Below are 21,262 nucleotides of genomic sequence, written 5' to 3' on the forward strand. Positions count from 1 at the left end.
GGTATTTTCAAGGATAGTAGTAGAGGGTCTTGCTTTAATCTAAGCCTAAGTGGAAGGTTCTATCACCTTTTTACTCTTTGCTAGAGCTTCTCAAATATTGCAAAAGCCCGATTTTTTGACACTTTGACCTCGATTTTCTCAAAACCTGTACGTGTTGGATCCTTTGTACTTACGGATTCGAAATCAGCACAAAAAAGGCTATCAACAAGTAAGAATGTCTAAGTTCGGGCGGAGCCGAACATTAAATACCCGGCGCAAGTATTAAATATATGTTTTTTCACCTTTCCGAAACCTTCCGCTAGATGGTAAGCCGGGGTGTATCAATTTTGAGTAAATTAGCGTCTTTCAATTTATTACGCGATAGGGGTAATTTGCGATTAGTATTAGTAATAGTGATAGATCAATATTGTTGTAAGTATATTCCTTGCTAGGTCAAGTCGCTAATTCTTACCGAATTTACTTATGCAAGCTAGATCATTAAGTTATGTATTTTCAAAATTATTATATAATAAAATGAATTACAAATTGTTGAATATATAGTGAAATGGAATCTTAAGTTTTTTTTTTCGTGACGAAATGTAAGGGCATGGTTTGTTAACATGAGCTAAGAGTCTTGAGGGTTAATGAAATTGTAATTTTGTAGTCATTAACAGGTAGGGTGGGTACAGACTAGGGGAAAAATTTTATCCTTCCTATTCCCCTACGCTGGCGCTGTTTTGTTACCTCGTTATCTGATATCGGGTTTAGAAAATCAATGATTGAATTTTTGTTAGTGTTTTATTTTGCTGCCGTCTCAATTGCTGGCTTCAGTTTAATTTCCTTTTTTTTTGTGTATACATATATATTCTGCATACTCTAGATTTGTGTACGGTTATCGTAATGCGCAACCTAGGCAAGCCCACGCCCATTTCCCTGAGCCAGATCGTAGCAAAGCAAGGTATGCAGACCCGCCTAGGAAGTACATACCTACCGAATTCTCTAGTTTTTGGCAGCAGTTAGGAGATGACCGTTACATAAAATTTTGGCGCCCAACGTGGGGCCCGACAGGCTAATTGGTTTTCGAAAAGTTATTGTTAAATGCTGAAAACTTGCGTAATAAACTAAAGAACCAAATCGCTTGGCAAGGCTCCAACAACAACATATTTTTACACTTATATCCATTAAATATTACGGGCATAGGAACTGGTGAGAAAATCCGGAATTGCAGAGCCTGGTTGTCATCGGACTCTGACCGCAGATCTTTCCAATAATCCCCTTATTTTTCCTCGTCTTTAACTTGAATTTAAGCCCTGACTAGTTACTTGTGATAGCGGTTGAAATTGCTTTAGTTGAATTATTTCGACTTTTGACCACAACTTGCTCATTCTAACTGAAACGGTTTTTCTTATATTATTAGTTTTTCTTTGCAATTAAACCATGTGGATTTTTTTTGAATAATAAATATTCATACCCATAGTACGATTGGCAAATTTGGTGTTATGTCTGTTAAGTATTTTTGGAATATTTTCTCCTGGATTATTTTCGAGAGTTTACCTAGTACGTGGATCAAAATAGACTGCTTTTAACAAATTTTATCCAGGTTTTGTAGAAAGTACGAGGTGATAAGACAGCAAAAGCAACAAAGACAACATGCCCTGCAGAGTAGTCATGATTTCGTGTTTGAGTAAAGCATATTATCGCAATATATTTTTGTAGATACACGCATATAACAAGTGCGTATACGTATGCAGTGTATAGATTATTTCTAGCATCTTTTTTTTTTGGGTTGCAACTCATTTTTTTTTGCATAATTAACCGCCCTTACCCTTGTTTTTGAGACGGATTTTTTTTTTTTTGTCGGAGTAGACTTGAAAGTTTTCTTGTGCTTAGAAAACGGTAGCAATGCCGTTGGCACACAGCCCCAATAGAGCTTCGGACGGAAGAGAGTTAGGTGCAATGAACAACACTGTGTGCGTTATTTGCAGTGAGAATTTACAGAACGCCATCGAAGCAGTAGAAACGTCGTGCAACCATCATTTTCATGGTTGGTGCATTCGTACTTGGCTAGAGAATAATAACACTTGCCCAGTTTGTAGAAATTCTTGCGCAGAAGCCGAATTAAAGGCTTCAGCGAGTGAGGCTGATTGCCATAAAACTGGCGCCGTCCCTCGGGAACGGCGGAACACGCGTCGATATGCCCAGAACAATCCCCAATCTCTAGTCCCTCTTGCAGAAGCCAATCGATCAAATAGCCCTAGAAATCGACGGGGTGGAGCTTCTCGTTCAGCAACTCACGATAACTTCATGACTGAAAATAGAGTTCAACAAATTGTGACTGAATCACTCAATAATTTTCGTAGTACAATCACCAACGATATTCATAACCTAATGCAAAATCTCAATGTAGGCAGACACCGATCGCCAACTCCAACCGATATTCGCAAAGAGCCCCCAGCATGGCCACGCGATGATACCTTCGAAGATCAAGCGCGAGCAACAATGAACCAAACCAGACGTTCAGAACCTTTAGGGAGCGGAAGAATATCTTTAGCAAACGAAAAGTTGTCTAACCTCATAAGGAACTGGCAAATTCGTTTTAGTGGTTCTAATGATACTTTAACGGTGGACCAACTCATTTATCGTATAAATACATTGACAGCCCTTCATTTAAATGGTAACTTTGAAATTTTGTGTCAACATATACATTCTGTATTTGACGGTAAAGCGCTTCAATGGTTTTGGATAATCTCGGTGGTTTAATTTGTGCGAGGCGATGCGCCGCCAATTTAAAGACTTTTCCACGGATTCAGAAATTCGCGATGACATAAGGCGGAGAAGACAAAAGCCAACTGAACCTTTTGATGAATATTTAGATGTAATTATGAATATGTGCGATAGGTTGCGGTTCGCTATGAACGAATTGGAACTGGTTGAAACCCTCCTGAGAAACATCAAGCCAGACTTACGCCACGAGTTACTCCATCTAAATATACAGGACATTGCTACCTTGCGCAGAGAAGCGAGAAGGCATGAGAAGTTTTTCCGTGACCTCCAAAGTGCAGCTCCGCGGAACAATCAGATAGGTCGCAGAATTTATGAAGTTACGCATGAAGCTGAGGAAACAGAAACGAGTGGAGAGCACAAATACGAAGACGCTATGAGGTTGGAGGCAATTGAAGTTCAACAATTGAAGTGCTGGAATTGTGAAGAAATTGGACATCGGTACCACGACTGCCTAAACAGTCGACGCATATTCTGTTATGGTTGTGGAGCAGTGGACACGTACAAGCCATCATGTCCAAAGTGTGCTTCGGAAAACTCGAGAAAGGATGTTCGCCGCAAAATGGACGGACGTCCTTCATCTCGCCCTCGGAACTAATAACTGAAAAGATTTATTCAAAACCAAATGAGACAAAAATTGCACCGGACTTAACCCCAAATCCAACCGTTGATATCGTTAAAACTAGTTTGGATCTAAGTGAAGAAGTTTCTAGCTCATCGAGATGCAAGCAGAATGTGATAAATCTGCCATACCATGAACGTTTAGCGAGATATAAGCAAATTAGAGCGCGCATATTTTGCGAAAAGACCAACTTAACACCAAAAACGCGGTCAAATAAACGAATGCACGAGTTCTGGAAGCGTAAAAAGGCTTTACGCAAACACGTTATTTCGTCCCTAGTTTATAAAGATACCGATATTCGACCATAAGCAAAGTTAACGATTTTCGGCAATGAGTATTTAGCGTTATTGGACAGTGGGGCGAATAAAAGCTGTATAGGTGCAAAACTGGCAAAGTCAATAATTGAAGACCCAGAAAAAAAATTTCGGAAATTTTCAGGCAACGTCAAGACAGCAGACGAGAATGGTCAAGCCATAGCCGGATCAATATCTTTACTTGTTAATTTCAATAAGCATGAACACACCTTCGAATTTTTATTAGTGCCATCGGTCTCTAGTGATATTATATGTGGAATGGACTTTTGGCAATTGTTCGAGTTAGAGATTCATTCGAATTCGTCTGTTTGCCAAATCAGCCGAGATGAAGACGAATGCTATGATGCGTTGACATTAACTTCCACACAGCGGCGAAACCTGGAAATGGCTGTTGCAGCTTTTCCATCCTATGAGAAAGAAGGCCTCGGTACCACCTCATTAATTGAGCACATTATAGATACAAGTCCAGCAGCACCTATTAAACAGAGATATTACCCAATATCTACAGCGATGGAGAAAATCCTTTGCAAAGAAATTGACCGAATGCTGAAATTGGGAGTCATAGAAGAAGCCGAATGTCTCCCCATGGTCGTCACCAGGCGTTTTAGTAGTGAAACCAGGGAAAATCAGATTTTGTCTAGATTCTCGCAAGTTAAACGAATTGACGGTCAAGGACGCTTATCCGTTACCAAACATCGATGGTCTCCTTTCACGTCTGCCACCGGTGCATTGCATATCCAAAATTGACCTGAAAGACGCCTTTTGGCAAATAAAGTTGTCGCCTGATTCACGCCCAAAAACAGCATTTACTGTCCCCAATCGGCCATTATATCAATTCGCACGCATGCCGTTCGGGCTATGCAACGCTCCACAAACGACGTGCCGATTGATGGACAAAGTAATACCATATAATTTAAAAACGCACGTATTTGTATATCTTGATGACCTGCTAGTAGTTTCGCAGTCCTTCGATGAACATATTACACATTTGTTAGAAGTGGCAACACATCTTAGAAAGGCGGGCTTGACGATTAATGTTAATAAAAGTAAGTTCGGTCTGTGTAGAGTTAAGTACTTAGGCTTTATCGTAGGTAATGGTTCGACAAGTACGTCAATTTCTAGGAATGACGGGGTGGTATAGGCGCTTTATAGGTGATTATGCTTCCCTCACATTTCCACTCACCGAATTATTAACGAAGAAAAAGAATTTTGAATGGAACTCAGCGGCTCAGAAGTCATTTGACAAAATAAAAGAAAAATTAACAACAGCTCCGTTGCTAGTTCACCCAAACTATGATAAGCCCTTCATCGTACAATGCGATGCCAGTCAGTGCGGTGTTGGTGGCCTCTTGGCTCAATGTGATGAAAATGGCGACGAAAAGCCTATCGCTTTTATGTCTCATAAGCCAAACAAAGCCCAGAGGAACTACACCGTCACCGAGCTGGAGTGCCTTGCAGTGGTATTAGCGATCAAAAAATTTAGACCATATATTGAAGGTCATGATTTCAAAGTAATTACCGATCATGCAAGCCTGAAATGGCTAATGAGGCAAAAGGATTTAAGCGGACGATTGGCCAGATGGGCACTTAAGCTTCAAGGCTTTAATTTCTCTATAGAGCACCGTAAAGGGAGCGAAAACAAAGTGGCAGATGCGCTATCGCGAGTTTACGAAGGCGAGGAAGTGAGCATAGAAGAATTAGAGCTAGAAATCTTACCTGAGATTGACCTCGAATCTGAACATTTTGAATCCAATGAATACAAAAAGCTAAGAGAAAAGTTTATGATTAGCGATATGCCGGATTCCTGCACATTGAATTTATGGTCACTTATAGTCATTAGTTGAGCAGTAAAATTTGACTTTTGGCGAAGTTTGAGTCCCTGCCGCAATTAAACAAAAGGCGAACCTTCAACTTAAGCTTAAATTAAGGCTTGAACTTTTGACTACAATCCCTAAAAATACCATTTCTACGTCTTGACCCTAAGGTCACTTATAGTCGTTTATTGAACAGCAAAAATGATTTTGGCAGCATTTTTTTTCAATAGCACAATTTGCTAGCATTTTTTTTTATTGTTCAACAAATGACTATAAATAGCCTTCAAGTAAAGGTGCAGGGATGGTATTTTCAGGGGCAGTAGCCTAGGGTTCTAGCTTTAAGTTAAGCCTAAGTGGAAGGTTCTACCACATTTTTACTCTTTGCTCGAGCTTCTCAAATATTGAAAAAAAAAACGATTTTTTGACACTTTGACCACGATTTTCGATTCGTAATCAGCACAAAATAGTCTATCAAAAACAGATTTAACATTTGCCGCACCAAAATCAGTGTTGCTCTGTCTAATCTGTACTAGTATATATTATAATAGACAAAAATTTTAAATGTTTTTACACTTTTGCGATTGTTTTCGGTCACTATTACACAGTCATGACTTGTGCCATAGCTCGGTTGTTTGCTCCCTTTCATACCACAGTAATTTTGTATACAACTCTGAATCAACAAAATTCATGCTCCTTCTCATTATCAACCCTGATCAGATTTTACCCCCGAGGAGTACTGAAAAAGGTTTATTACTGTATATACTGTGGTCAGAAACAAATCGGTGTCTTATTTATTATCCCTGTACCAGGCACTTTCCCTTACAGGAAAATCTGTTTTCGCCATTAATAAACCTTATTGAAAATGGCGACCGGGAAGGATCTCCTCTAAAAGCCTGCGAGTCATGAACCACCAGGAACAGACTTAATTTAAGCATGCAGCTCAAGTACAAATCACACACCCGGTACGTGCTGTACAGAAATTCGTATAGTAATAACACAAGGTTAACACCTGATTCATTTAAACTAATTTCCGGTATTTTATCTTACCGAAGAATTCACAATGGAATCTATCATACCAGTGCCGGAAACTATATTACTTACTTACTCCAGCAAATCACGCTCTGTTATCACTAGCAGCAGTGTTGTCACTTGAAAATAGTTTTAGGCACCAAAACGCCTACCAAATCGGTTTCCAAGCTACCAAAATTTGTTCATTATTAAAACGAGATTTCCCGAGTTTTCGGGGTTTTTAGCTACACAAATTAGCATTAGAAAATTAAAACTATACATAATATTGTTTACAGTATTGTTAACCATTCACACCAAACTTTAAGATTAAACAAAAGAAATTCGTGCCTTTAACTAAAGGAATTAACGTATTGTATAAAAAACTTTTGTAAAATATGTAAATTTTTTTTTGTGTGTGCAAGAACAAAAGCAGACATTTTATGCATTATAATAAATAAAAGGTCTACATTTGATTCATTTTGCATACACTCTCCCTTTTTATTTTACAACGCTTTGATCAACTTGCAATGTTGTTTTGTATTCCAGACCACCATTGTATACTATAAATATAGCAAAGGTATTTATGGCAAACCTAGTCTAGATATCAACCGTATCGTAGGTAGGCAGGTATCATATCAAAGACATACAATTAGAAAAACTATAGATAGATGTCCCCTCGCCAGAAGAAGTTACAAATATGCACTACATATGCTACAGCGGAAATGGACGACACGCCATTTCTTTAAATGAAATTAATTGCTGATATATGTATGTATGTACATAATATGTAGGCATATACTAAATGTGAGCAAACAACATTTTGCTTGCATAGTCTTCTGTTCTCTTTTCACTGCAAGTTGAATTATTTTCGTATCTATTGCAAAATTTTATACAGACAAGACTAAAAAGTATAAAATAAATTTAAAAAAAAACTTTTTAATGTATTACGCTTTTAAAAATGGACTAAAATTAGAAAATAATATTTCTCAATCCCATAGAACTTGTTTTGATAACTTTTGATTTTGAAATTTTAGCAAAAGTCATTTTAAACAATTTATGAGATTGAAAATGAAAGCGTGGGACGCATGTAATACACTTGAATTGACATGAAAAGTACCATATGTATGTATGTGGGCATATGAATAACGACCGCTTAAAATCGATCTCAAATTTGTACTTTCGCTGTAGAATGTTATGCAGTTTGACTATTGTCAATGAAATCGAATGCTTTGTACTGTATGCGCCCCACGTTTTTCGTTTTCAATTTCATTAATTGTTTATAATGACTTTTGCTAAAATTTCAAAATCAAAAGTTATCAAAACAAATTCTGTGAGACTGCGAAATATTATTTTCTACTTTTTAGTCCATTTATAAAAGCATGGTATATTAAAAAGTTTTTTAATTTTTAATTTTATTTATTTACCAATACACTCACACTTTGCAAATTGCCTATTCCCAATTTTTCTTTCAAGACAAGAAATAATTTCTCGTTAATTTCAACAGCTAATCGGCCATAGCTTTGGGAAGTGAGTTTTCGTTTGCAGAAAATTGTCTGCTTGATAAAATATAAAAAAAAATAGAAGAAAGAAATAGATAGAAAAAGCAAAGTGAAAAAGTGCTTTGAACGCGTAAACGCAAATTAAGCGAACAAATTTTAATGTTCAATTTGGTTGTATTTTCAAAACATTTTTGCGTACCAAAAGCTTCATCAAACCAACCGAGCTACCAACAGAGAATGAAGCTACCAATCTTGGTCCAAATGGACCAAAACGGCAACGCTGACTTGCAGTAGTGAACGCGCTGTGAAGAAGCTGTTAGATGAAAATAAACGTCAAAATTTAAAGCTTAAATAAGTGCATGGTATACATTTGTTTTATGTTTATTTTGTATTATTTGGAAATTTGTATACACTTCTATAAAAAAATACCTGATTTCGAACGAAATATATCTAGTATAACAAGAACATATAGAATTGTGCGGTTTTGAGAAAATTGACTTTGAAGTTTAAGGTCGAATTAATCCGAAAAAAAAATGTAGATTTTTGTAATTTTTGATGGAGACTTAGTAGGTGTTATTAGTTTTTCTGTTCCATAATCTTAAATTTGATATCTCTTAACATTAATGAGAAAATTGTCTTTTCATTCCGTATACATTTGTGGTAAGTAGCGTTTACTCACCACTTTGTTTTGTCCATAGAACATACGACAATACTAAAGTATCCTTTTTAACGACGATGGTATAATTTGATGAAAAAACCCAGATGTATTTAATAAATAATGATTACTTACTAGACAAAGCATAAAAAAACATATACAGTATATTTTGCTTTGCTGAATGCGCATCTGAGACATAATTTTTAACATTTATAAGGAAACTGCTCCGATAGATGCATTCAACATACCTGCACATTGGCAATACCTGCCTTAAAAATTGTGCAACTAGTATCAATTATCAAAGAAAGTATTACGTTTAACTGCACTGGCCCTGCAATTACCTAATTTTACAAACATTTATTTATTTTGCTCATATCGCAGAACAACGAAAATGGCTATCAATTTATGTAGTTATATAGGTAATAAGATACCATTCGAAAAAATTTCGCTTGCATTATTTTCTACGTAATAAGTGCTTCTCCATTATTTGGTTCCGTAGGGAATCGGATACCTTCCTTCTTGAAGTAGTAAAGAAAATTCGCTTAAGTGCCTTTTTCGGTTAGGTGCACAAGTTTTTCGTGCAAAAAAGGATGTGCAGCTAAGCAAAATATACTGTACATGTATTTAATAAAAAATTCTGTACATCTTTTATGCTGTATATACATATCGAGCCCTAACCGCCAAAATAACGTAAGCGAAATTTTTTTCAAAATTTTCTTTTTGATGCAGAAATGCGTCTAGATGCTCTACGAATACTTCAGCATCAAAAAGAAAATTTTTAAAAAAGTGTCGCTTACGTTATTTTGGCGGTTAGGGCTCTGTATGTTACGAATGCACGTTTCCTTTTTTTAAAAAACGAAAAACAATACTTAAATTCAGTCCTTTGTACATTTTCATTTCTTTCATTTCATTGGAGACTCAGTGCAAGCTAAGTTTAAAAAAAAAATTGTTACTTAGTTTAATTTCCAATTTTAATTGTGTCAGTATAGCAGTGGACCATTGAATTGTTGTAAGTTCAAAGTTTTGCAAAACATACGACAAATGTCTTATGATTAAAAAAATATAACATTTGTGTGGGAATTTGTCGTATGTGCCACATGCGACAAATGTTTTATGACTAAAAAAAGCACGTTTGTATGGGAATTTGTCATATGTGACGAATTTTCAGCACGTAAAAAAAGGCATACCCAATCATTAATATCATGTAACATATGATAAAATGCATACGAAATATCTCAAAAAGGATAAAAGAGATATACAAAAGTGGATTGCAGAAATCAAAAGAGCATGTCCAACTTAGTAAATCTGCATCAAAATCCCAAAATCGTGATTTTGCACACTCGACATCCGTTTTCTGAGGCGACGATTAGAGGTGGAGAAAACCTCGATGGCACTATCGATGCATCGATGTTTTTCATTTTTGTTAAACATCGATGGTTGAAGGCGACTATCGATGTAAAATGAGATAATATTATTTTCTAGTTTATAACTTTTCTAAATAAAGATCAAAATATTTTTTAATACTTTTAATAAAAAATCTATTATATCTTTTTTATAGTTTTATGTTAATCCCAGTGAATAAAAATTTTGCATTTTTACAAGCTATTATTAACTTCACTTACATTTTTCTATCAATTCTAAAAAACACTCCGATGAGCTAGAGACTTGAAACTTTAAACTTAAAGTATGTTTACATATAAATATTATCTCAACCAAAGGTGGTTTTTAATCATCCCATTTACATAGGCGTATCTCAGATTATTAGCCACCAAATTGGTTATGCTTGTTATTCTCACAACTTAAGGAAAAGTTAAGTCTCCTCTCTGTGGTCACTTTTTTGTTATGTTAAGCAATTTAAATATACTTTAACTTAATATTTTATTAAAAATACTTTTACAAACCTCTTTTCCTTGCTAGCGACCATTTTTGTTTTCTTTTATATTTGGCATTTCTCCTCTTCTTCGCAAAAATAATCGGTAAATCTAAGTTGGACACCGAAAAGTTATCGCTTTAATATGAGATTATTTTATAATTACAGATTAACGAGGGACGAATTTTGTATGGCTAAATTTTTTTTTCTAATTACTAAATCAGAATAACCACACTCAGAGATGTTACACGTTTAGTCAGCTGATCAATATACCCAACATACACTAAAATTTTGTGTGTCAGCTGTTTACTTGTAACTATATCAGCCCTGCTTTTACAATCACTTTAGCACGGTGCTGCCATATTTTTACTAACTTAAATAAAGAGCGTATTGAATAATTTAAATGAGAATTAAATAAAAAATTAAATTAAAGTAAATTTCCACTTAAATGAATTTGGAGAAACGCAGCCTTAGAGATGTTTGAAAAACCTATTTTATGGTCCGATATGGTTCACATTTGGAATGCAAACATATATATTACCTTCATGGAAAGAAATAGCTCCACAAAAGGTCCTTTTGATTTATTTTATTTTAAAAACCATATTGGGGCGTATTCATAGTAAACATTAAGTTCATACTTAAAGCTACTTGCGGCTTTTTGACATAATTTTTGATGGCTTATGTGTCAAAGACGCTACAACTAACTTTAAGTACCAACTTAATTTTGATTTTGAACGCCCTATTTTTTCACAACAGTCGGTGTTACATCGATGTTTTGCTTTAAAATTGCAATTTACAATTGCATTGTCATCGTGATCGGAACTATGCTCAAAATTTCAAGTATCTAGATTTTCGGGAAGTTAGTTTAAAATTGATTGGAAATATCCAAAGTTAACTAGAAGCTTCTAAAAAAGAAAAACTGTATAGGGTTGGTCAAATGAATGGCCGCCCTAGTCACTAGTTCCGAATCTATCTGATTTCAGAGTATGAGAACTTATGGTGGACAAAAGCGAATGTATAATGAACTCAGAATGGAGGAAATCAGCCTATGGCTACATAAGGTATTGAATAAATTAACCGAAAAAGACTTGCATGCCGCTTGCGCTTTTCTCTCAAAGTGTTTACCGCTTGTAAACACCGAGAGAGGTTAAACTTTAAACTTGGGCGACATAATTTGTTGTACATTTTGTATTTAAAATTTTCACCACACATATATTAAATTTTTTTTTTAATAATGCGAAAATGTGGAATAAAAACGCGCTTCAGATAATTTTTTTGTTCCAAATTTTTGCAATATACCAAAATATTAAAATATTGTTTTATATTAAAATTTTTAATTAGATTTTATATTCAAATTTTCTGATTTTCAAGCTTAGTTTCCAGCTCAACCAAATTGCCAGAAATATTTTTCTAGATTAAAAAATACTTTGCCATCGCTCTAAATTTTCTTTGGAAAATAATTACATAAATAAAAACTAAATATGTAGAAAATTTCTTTTTCATTTCTTGAGCGTGTTTTGTATGATTATTTTATTTTTCTTTAGAGCTGGAAAATATGCTTTAGGCTCAAAAGTGACACTTTATAAGAAGTGACGTAACCCCAAGTAAAAAATTTGCTTTTTGTCACTGTATAAGAAATGATCCTTATCCTTATTTTAAAATTGGGGTTATACCACTTGCAGTTATGTCATGGTCCCTTTTAAAATGGGTTTTTAAAAATAACATAAGTTCACTCACCTCCTTGGTCGTCCAACGCCACTAGGGTACGAATGCCAGCCTCTTTGCTCTGGTTACAATAATAAAGTTAAAAAGGCAATATATCAACGTAATATCCTAATATGTGAACAATAATAATATAAGTTTACTTTTAGGCTATATTTCAGAGACCCAGAATAATAATTATTTCATGGTGGAGTTTTAAAAAAGTCATCAAAATTTTCGTATAAGAATTATAAAAGTCTTTTGATAATAATTATGTGTGAGAAAATTTTTTTAAGTCACCGATAACTATTATTTTAAGACTTATACTTATTATATATTTTGAGACTTATATTATTCAAGTGTAGTCATAATAACTATCATTGAGATAAATATTTTTAAGTCTTCAAAGACTTTTATTTTGAGACTTATATTATAAAAGTCTTTTGATAATAATTATGAGTTCGACAAAATTCTGTACATAGTCCCGAACGGTTCCCAAACCAAGTCCCAAGATGTAGAGAATTTCATTCTCCACAACTTTGGTACCCACATTTTTGTTTCTTACAACGCTTAGATCACGGCCGGGAACGCGATAAACATAGCGATGTACGGGATGCGCCATAAACCTCATTTCCATATCTTTGGCATTTCAATATGCTATGTATTTTCAACAGAAATTGGCAAAAAATGGCGAAAACCGTGACAATGAAAAATTGTTTCGCAGTTTTTGCTAATTTTTAACAATAAGAAATGCTATTTTTAAAAACCTTCTATATAAAAAATGTGGGAAATTAAATTCTCTACATATCTGCATTTAACCATTTTTTACGAAATATGCAAAACAAGCCTGCAAATCGCAAAAAACAAAAAAATTTAAATCCAATATGGCGGAATGTTGCCAAATGCAAACTGCACCAAAAATTGCTGTTACAAATTTTTTTTAAGAAAAAGTCTAATTTTACTGGGCTACAAGACAAACACGCTCTAAGCGAAAAGTGAAAGATTTCGGGCAAAAATGGGGTACCTACGCAATCTTCCGTAGCAAGGGGGGACAAAAAGTCAAAATGGGGTATGTCCACGTGTTTCTTTTTAATATTCGTAGTATTTTTGCAGCTAAATTTTTTTGTTATTTTTATATAAAAATATCGTCTAAGCTTTAACCAAAACCGTGTAAATCACAGCTTCACACTTTATACAAAACCTAGGAAAATTAACAAATTTTCATCAAAATTTTAACTTTTTATACTGAATTTTTAGAAAATTTTTGGGTATTCAGTTTCATAGCCCATACAATTGTAGTCAAATGAAGTGCTAGTTTCAAACTGCTAAAAAATTGCGTTGATTTTTGAGATTTTTTTTGCAGGCTACTTTTTCGGGTTTTTAATATAACAAGCGCAATTTACAAAAACTTGTGTTGATATATTAAAATTTTATTACTGACTGTCTCCCGCGTTTTATTTCATAAGAAATTCATATCTACTTATATGAAAAAAATGCAAAAATCTACCTCCAAAAAAAAAAAATTCTCACAAATCAACGCGATTTTTTGGGTTGGGCCCAAACTCCTTATACTTCCAAATCTTTGCCTAAATATAAAAAAATAGTACCAGGAAATGCTCGCTCGATAATTTCGGCCCCCTTATCTTAAATTTTTTTTTCCTATAAATATACTATATAAATTATGCACTCAATGCTAAAAAAATAATTAGTAAATTGATTTAAAAAGTGGATATGTGGATCATCCAGTTCTGTATCAAGTTATTCTCTCTAACTTCAAAGCACTTCCATTTAAAAAGGGTAAAAACCTGCTGCAGTCGACAATGAGCGAAAATGGATTGAACGGTAAACTATAAACAAATTTATAGTTCAATTGTTTATTACCTTCTCTTTAGGTTTGTATCTTCTAAGCGTACATCGAAAGTTTTGTGTCACAGAACCAATCTGAGATTATTGATAAAACTATAGACCGGTTTGGTGAACAGCCAAGAAGTTTTACTTCTTAAGTAATTACAGCAGACGGCAGAAAACACATAGCGCACATAAATTTGTATAATAAAAATAGCATATTACAGGCTGCTGATATATCTATTTTAAATTATAGTTANAATCTGAGATTATTGATAAAACTATAGACCGGTTTGGTGAACAGCCAAGAAGTTTTACTTCTTAAGTAATTACAGCAGACGGCAGAAAACACATAGCGCACATAAATTTGTATAATAAAAATAGCATATTACAGGCTGCTGATATATCTATTTTAAATTATAGTTAAATCGTTAGTTAAACTTTACTACAGAAAAATTCCACAGAATTGGGAAAAACCTCTTCGAGCCGTTTGCTACCAAACGGGGGTTCAGACAGGGCGACTTCCTTTCACGTGACTTCTTTAATCTGATTGGAGAAGATAATAAGAGCTGCAGAACTGAACCGCTCAGGAACAACTTACTACAATTGCTGGCTTATGCCGATGACATCGACATCATAGGTAGAAAAAAAAACCGCGAAGTCTGTTCTGCCTTTTCCAAGATGGATAGCAAAGCAAATGGTCTGGTGATAAACGAGGACAAGGCGAAGTATCTCCTGCCATCAAACAAACAATCAGCGCATTCGCGCCTTGACACCCACGTCACAGTTCACAGTTATAAATTTGGAAAAGTAGAGAATTTAATTTACTTGCGAACCAACACTAACGGTGACAGGTAATAAGATCAACGGAAATAAGGTCCATTGACTTTATTGCCGCTTACGTTATTTTGGCGGTTAGGGCTCGATATTTAAAAAATTACTCATATGCAGTCTTATTTATACTATACTTCAATGCGAAAATGTCGGCTGAAAACGGAAACAGTTACAGTTTTTGAAATCGAATTGGAANAACGGTGACAGGTAATAAGATCAACGGAAATAAGGTCCATTGACTTTATTGCCGCTTACGTTATTTTGGCGGTTAGGGCTCGATATTTAAAAAATTACTCATATGCAGTCTTATTTATACTATACTTCAATGCGAAAATGTCGGCTGAAAACGGAAACAGTTACAGTTTTTGAAATCGAATTGGAATCCATCGTTCCAGACCGATTCAGTTGAATCTGGTTCAAGGACACCGTGTTATACGTACATCAGAAGTCACGTTTGTATTTATTAAATATAAAATAAATAAAATAAAAAATAACTTTTTAAGATACCACTCTTTTATAAATGGACTCNCGTTTGTATTTATTAAATATAAAATAAATAAAATAAAAAATAACTTTTTATGATACCACTCTTTTATAAATGGACTAAAAAGTAGAAAATAATATTTCACAGTCCCATAGAGTTTGTTAATATACTTTTGATTTTGAAATTTTAGCAGAGGTCATTATAAACAATTTATGACATTGAAAACGAAAAACGTGGAGCGCATGTGTAATGCGACCAAAGCATACATTGTTGAAAAAACAACACATTTTATGTACACAAAAAATAAATGTTTCTTTTATTAAACACTTAAAAATACTAAATCTAAATTTAATGTATAAAGCGAAAACCTAAAATAGCAGGTTTTCATACATTATTAAGGGAGCCGCTTGGCGGAAAGAAAAATCCGTGTATAAATATTCACAAAACACAAAAAAAAAGGTCTTGAATTTCGATATTCTTTTATCATTCCTATTATTATATTATTATTATAGAAACCTAAGGCATAGTGAATTCACTAAAAATTACAAGCGTTAATCACCTGAAATAACATACATATGTATATATGTATTAATTCTTTTGTAACCTACTGTAAATATACATATATATCTACGCTAAATTAAGCCTTTATTACTGCATTAATGCTTGTTTAAAAAGGAAATATGCTTACTTTAAACTCTAGTATTTACACGATAATTAGGAAATTAACTGTACATTTATATGTATTTAGTATTCAATTAAATTTTTAGAAAAACTAAGTTGTTCTGAACAAACGAATGTAAAAAGGAAGAAATATTCCGAACGCATTAAAAATTCGTTCCTTCAAAATAATTTAACTTGGATTTGCTAAGGGCAAGAAGAATGTGGCAAACTTGATCAATTTGCCAAAATGTTTCTCTTTCTAAAGGAGGGTGATGTAATGCGATCAAAGCATACATTGTTGCAACCCTACAAATTCCTAAAAATCACCTTATATGAATTCACCTTTAGCTAACTTTATTAACGATATTGAAGATGAAACCCTGTTGTATCTACGAAAGCAGCTAGCTTTAAGTCTTTCTGTGAAAATACAATTGGCGTCATTGATTGCGCGAAATTTAACTCGAAAATACATATAGTTTTCTTAAAAGCAGCGGTTCGTTTATTAATGGCGCATTAGCGCACGTTAGCGCGCCTGGAAGCGAGCGAAGGCTAGAACAGCAGCGGAGCACCCCGGCGTCCGAATACTAAGCGCGGAGCACCCGCCGGCATACACACACACCGGTAGCGACGGCAACGTGGGAGCGCCCCAGTTTCTCTGCACACGCCGGTACGCCGCGTGTTTTGAGCGAAGTGGAAGAACCCACTTCACATGGACACCGTACCTAAGTCCGACAAATTGGACATCGGCAATGTAAAATTGAAAAAGGGTAGAGCCCGCAAAAATTCGAAAACGTTTTAAAAAACGAAAATAAAAATAAAGTAAATTGAAAGAGCATATGGCCCAAAACTCGGACTGTTACAATACATTTTGGCTCACACTGATTTTTAAATACCGCTGAAACTCGCGAGAATACAATTTTCGGATAATTTTACTTCTTGCATCTGAAAGCATAAGTATGTGGTATTATTTAATATATACAAAAATATATTGTAACCAGTGCACGGACTTTACCACTTTATTAGTAGATCTACCAACTTTTTATCTGTTTTTTATTTTCTACCATTTCTACCAACAAAGGCTAAAAATCTACCAATATTTCCCGAAAGAAAGCAAAGAGATTTAAATGAACACCGTGTATACATATTTTATCATGGAACACACCTAAAATAAACATGAGGAGATAACTTTGACCATAACCAACTGTTTATAGAAATATTTTTCGTTTGCGATACGTTTTTTGTGGGAGACTGCCAAAGGAATGGTGTGCAAACTTAAATCATTTCAAAACTAATTTTAATCAAAAAATTTTGAAGTGCAGAGTAATAGTTTTTTTTTATTGTAAAACAGGGCCAGAATCAAGACATCCGGCATCGATTCATATTCGAATCGGAATTTTCTTTACAGCTTTCGGTACCGAATTCGCTTTTTCAGTTCAAAATGTATTAGAGAGAAAACAGCTGTAATTTTGTTTCATTCGATTCGAATCGTGTTTCATTCGATCACGGATGCCATGATTTGGGCCCACTTTTATGTACTACATATTTATACCTTTTTTGTTGAATGTTTTATAAAGAAATACAATTTATTCCAAGGCGAATTCATATAATAAGGTGACAGCAAAAGTTCAAAAACAAAAATTCCACTAACAAACTTTACCCATACTGATAATAAGTATTACAACAAATACATAATTTTAACATTAAAAATCCCCAAGGCGAAAATTCAGCTATTTGGTAACACCATCTTACCTGAATTAGCTTTCATTTATCCTAAATGAGTAAAACCTATATAACAATTTTTCTTTTAAAAAAATCTACCAACCAATTTTTGTATGCAAAATCTACCAATATTAATTTTTTCGAAGTCCGTGCACTGATTGTAACTCCTGTGGTTTAGGAGTTATGAATCTTTCAACAGCGGACTGTTGTATTACAATTTTTGAAAGTACTTTTTAAAGTTGCTTTATGTTATTGAAAAAGTCTGCTCTCCTAATAAAATGTTTTTAAAAGTTGGTACACAGTTTCCTAGTTTCTCCATCCTGAAATTCAAGATCTACGTATTAATTGAACTGATAAAATTAATTTCGAGGTCAATATTTGTCAATAGTCGGACTTGTACGTTACAGCAAAACGGTAAGTTTATCATAAAATTAGTTTAGACAAAGCTTGTATATCAGATAATTATCTATAAACAATTTCTAAACACTTTTTGTCGTAAGAGCCACCGTTTCCGAGATATAACGATTCAAAAAGTTGGAAGAGTTGAAATTGTCATAACACGTTCCACGCCACCTTTGTTGTACTTATACATATTATGCCGATTACAACTCTTCCAACCATTTGAATGGTTATATCTCGGAAACGGTGGCTCTTGGGAAAAAAGTAGTTAGACATTTTTTATGGATAATTATTTTATCTACAATTTTTGTCTAAACTAATTTTTTGATTAACTTACCGTTTTGCTGAAAATCCCGAAAAACCCGTTTTGTGACCTTTGACTCCGAGTACCTCTTTTTCCAGGTACCGGATCGATGAGGACTTTTTAGATTTCATTCATGATGGTGTTTTGAACAATCCTACCAATTTTAAGCTGCGTGGGAATTTTCGTAACCTCGAATTGACCGGACTATAATTTCAAAAAAATCAGTAACTGTTGCGATTGCACCTTCTGAACGCGTTGTTGTGTACTTCCGATCAACTGAATAGTTGCGTGTTAGATGATCTTAATATTTTTCTGATCATTTGAGACAACATGTTGGTGTGTACCTCTGGGAGTTGAATTTGACAGCTTATGTATAAAGCCGTTCAGAAGACGCATAACGATGACTGATTTTTATAGCAACGGTTGCGCTCAACTGCTGCGCCTTCTGAACCTAACCATTACTACAAAAAAATACACTATGGTGGCTGTATTGGAAAAAAATATATAAAAAAATTACAAAAAAAGACTCAGAAAATTTCAAAAAAAGTTAAAAACTCAAAAAGTTTAAAAAACAAACTTTATCATCAAACCTTGATTTACTAAATACGTGCGTGGAGGTTGTACATACAAAAAATAAAACTAAAAAAAAAAAACAAATACTATTATTAACGTTAATGCAACTAGCTTAATTGTTTGGGCAAAAACAAGCAAAACCATTAAATTTGAACTCACGAGATAACAACTTTAAAAAATTCCCTGAAAACAAAAATGTTTTAATTGGGTGACTGTACCATATGACTAAATACAAACCTTTCACTTATCTTTCAGTTGATGTACATAATTTTTATGATTTTTTATATTTTTAAGTCAAAAATAAAAAATATATTTTTTCATAAAATTACCTTTTTTGAAAAAAATTGAATAACTAACTTAATAATTAATTATAATTAATCAATACATTTCTAATACTTTTCTAGTAGTTTCCGAGATATTAGACATATAAAAAATATTTATATTATATTTTCATTGTTTTTTACTTGTCCCAAATAATTTTGGTATGGTTAAAATCAGTGTTCGGACTTCTACCACATTAAGGTAGATCCATTAGCGCACACAAGGGGTGGGTTTTGGGGTTCAAACCCCCCCTAAAACTAATAACCTCAAATACAAACTGTATCTTAAAGCTAAGAATCCAGCTCTCAAGGAAATTATAAGAAATATTTATTATAATTTCTGTTGCCTGAAAAAGCGCTTTGCTTTTGCTGTAAATTTCTATGAGGAAATAAATATACGAGCATTTTTTTCTTGAGAGCTGCAAACTGATTTAAGAAATTTTGGTAGAAGAAAATTTCTTTTCCATTTCTCGTCCGTCGTTTTATATGAATTTTTCGTTTTTCTTGAGAGTTCAGTTAATTTTTTCGGTATTCGAAATATTAACAAGTAAGAAAGTCTAAGTTCGGGCGGAGCCGAACATTAAATACCTGGCGCAAGTATTAAATATATATTTTCCCACCTTTCCGAAAGCAACCGCTACATGGTAAGCCGGGGTGTATCAATTTGGAGTAAATTACCGTCAAATGTGGTAGATTTTCGATCAAACTTTGAACAAAAATTAAAAATATTCTGCAAGGTTTCACCTAAATTGCAAACATTTTAATTATAATCCGAAAAAAATTAATTTTAATATAATAAAGTGCAAGATTGAAGTTGCTAAAAATGCCGTTGAGTTTTGGCAAATTTTTGCCTTGACAGTGTAAAGCAGTTCCTTCCATATCAAGATATTTTTTGAACATATCTTGAAAGATTTCTGCAACCTTGCGGAGTGCTGCCAGCTTTTCTTTTTGTCGGAAGATTATTTATTTTATTAGAAAATTTACTATTTTACGGTTTATTTTATCCTCCCATTTTGCCTGTTGTTAGTGTTCAGTGTTGGTCAATTTTTGCTCTTAAAATTAAGAAAATTATGTCGAGCAAAAATGAAGCTACTCAAAAACGCGAATATGTGGTAGATTTCCGACCTTGTGCGGTAGATGCTCAAAAAAGGGGCAGATCTACCCAGGGGCGCACCCAGGAATATATTTTAGGGGGGGGTTTTATATTTCTGAATATATATCACCGGAAAATACTAAAAATTTGCTTCAGATAATACGCTCTTTAAAATACATTCATGCAAGTTTTATGTACAGTATGTAATAAATAAATAAACGTTTTAAAATCCATAAACTGCACTTTATTTACATAAGATTCACAGAACTCAAACTCTTTTAACCGACTTCAAAAAAGAGGAGGTTATCAATATGCCGGAATACATAACTTTTGACCACGTGAACCGATTTCAATAATCCTTTTTTTATTGGAAAGTGGTCCTCAAGGGTCGTCCCGTAATTTGGTTTAGAGATCCGATGATTGGATCATGAAGAAACTAACGATACCCCTAAATTTGAAGTCGGTTGTGTTCTTTCCTTAAAAACTACTTGTTTAATAAAAAGTTCTATAAACCCAAGATGCGCTCAACTTTTAAAAGTACCCAATAACAAATTTTAAAAGGGTCAGTAAAAATAAATTTATTGATTCCATAAATTTTTGCACTTTTATGTTAATTTTTTCGATTTCTGGTTTCTGGTTTTCGATAGAGATGGTGAGTTTTCACGATTGCTAAATTTTTTTACACCCGAGCGCACTTGTGCACAAGGGTATATTAATTTTGTTCACATAACGGTTGTTTGTAACAGCCAAAACGAATCGAGATAGATATAGAACAAATGTATACATAA

At 33.9% G+C, this 21,262-nt stretch overlaps 1 protein-coding gene across 1 annotated transcript in view; it reads right to left on the bottom strand.

The window, feature by feature from the left end:
• Snap25 (Synaptosomal-associated protein 25kDa) overlaps positions 1-12,332 on the bottom strand; it is a 178,111-nt gene extending 165,779 nt beyond the window's left edge. The window contains exon 1 of the mRNA XM_017610655.1: positions 12,280-12,332. The gene's annotated coding sequence lies outside the window, so the exon portion shown is untranslated. The remainder of the gene's footprint in view (positions 1-12,279) is intronic.
• Positions 12,333-21,262: the final 8,930 nt, after the last annotated feature.

Source organism: Rhagoletis zephyria, unplaced genomic scaffold, assembly GCF_001687245.7.
Source record: "Rhagoletis zephyria isolate East Lansing unplaced genomic scaffold, Rhagoletis_zephyria_1.1 Rzeph_scaffold_00328, whole genome shotgun sequence".
Taxonomy (NCBI): Eukaryota; Metazoa; Arthropoda; class Insecta; order Diptera; family Tephritidae; genus Rhagoletis; species Rhagoletis zephyria.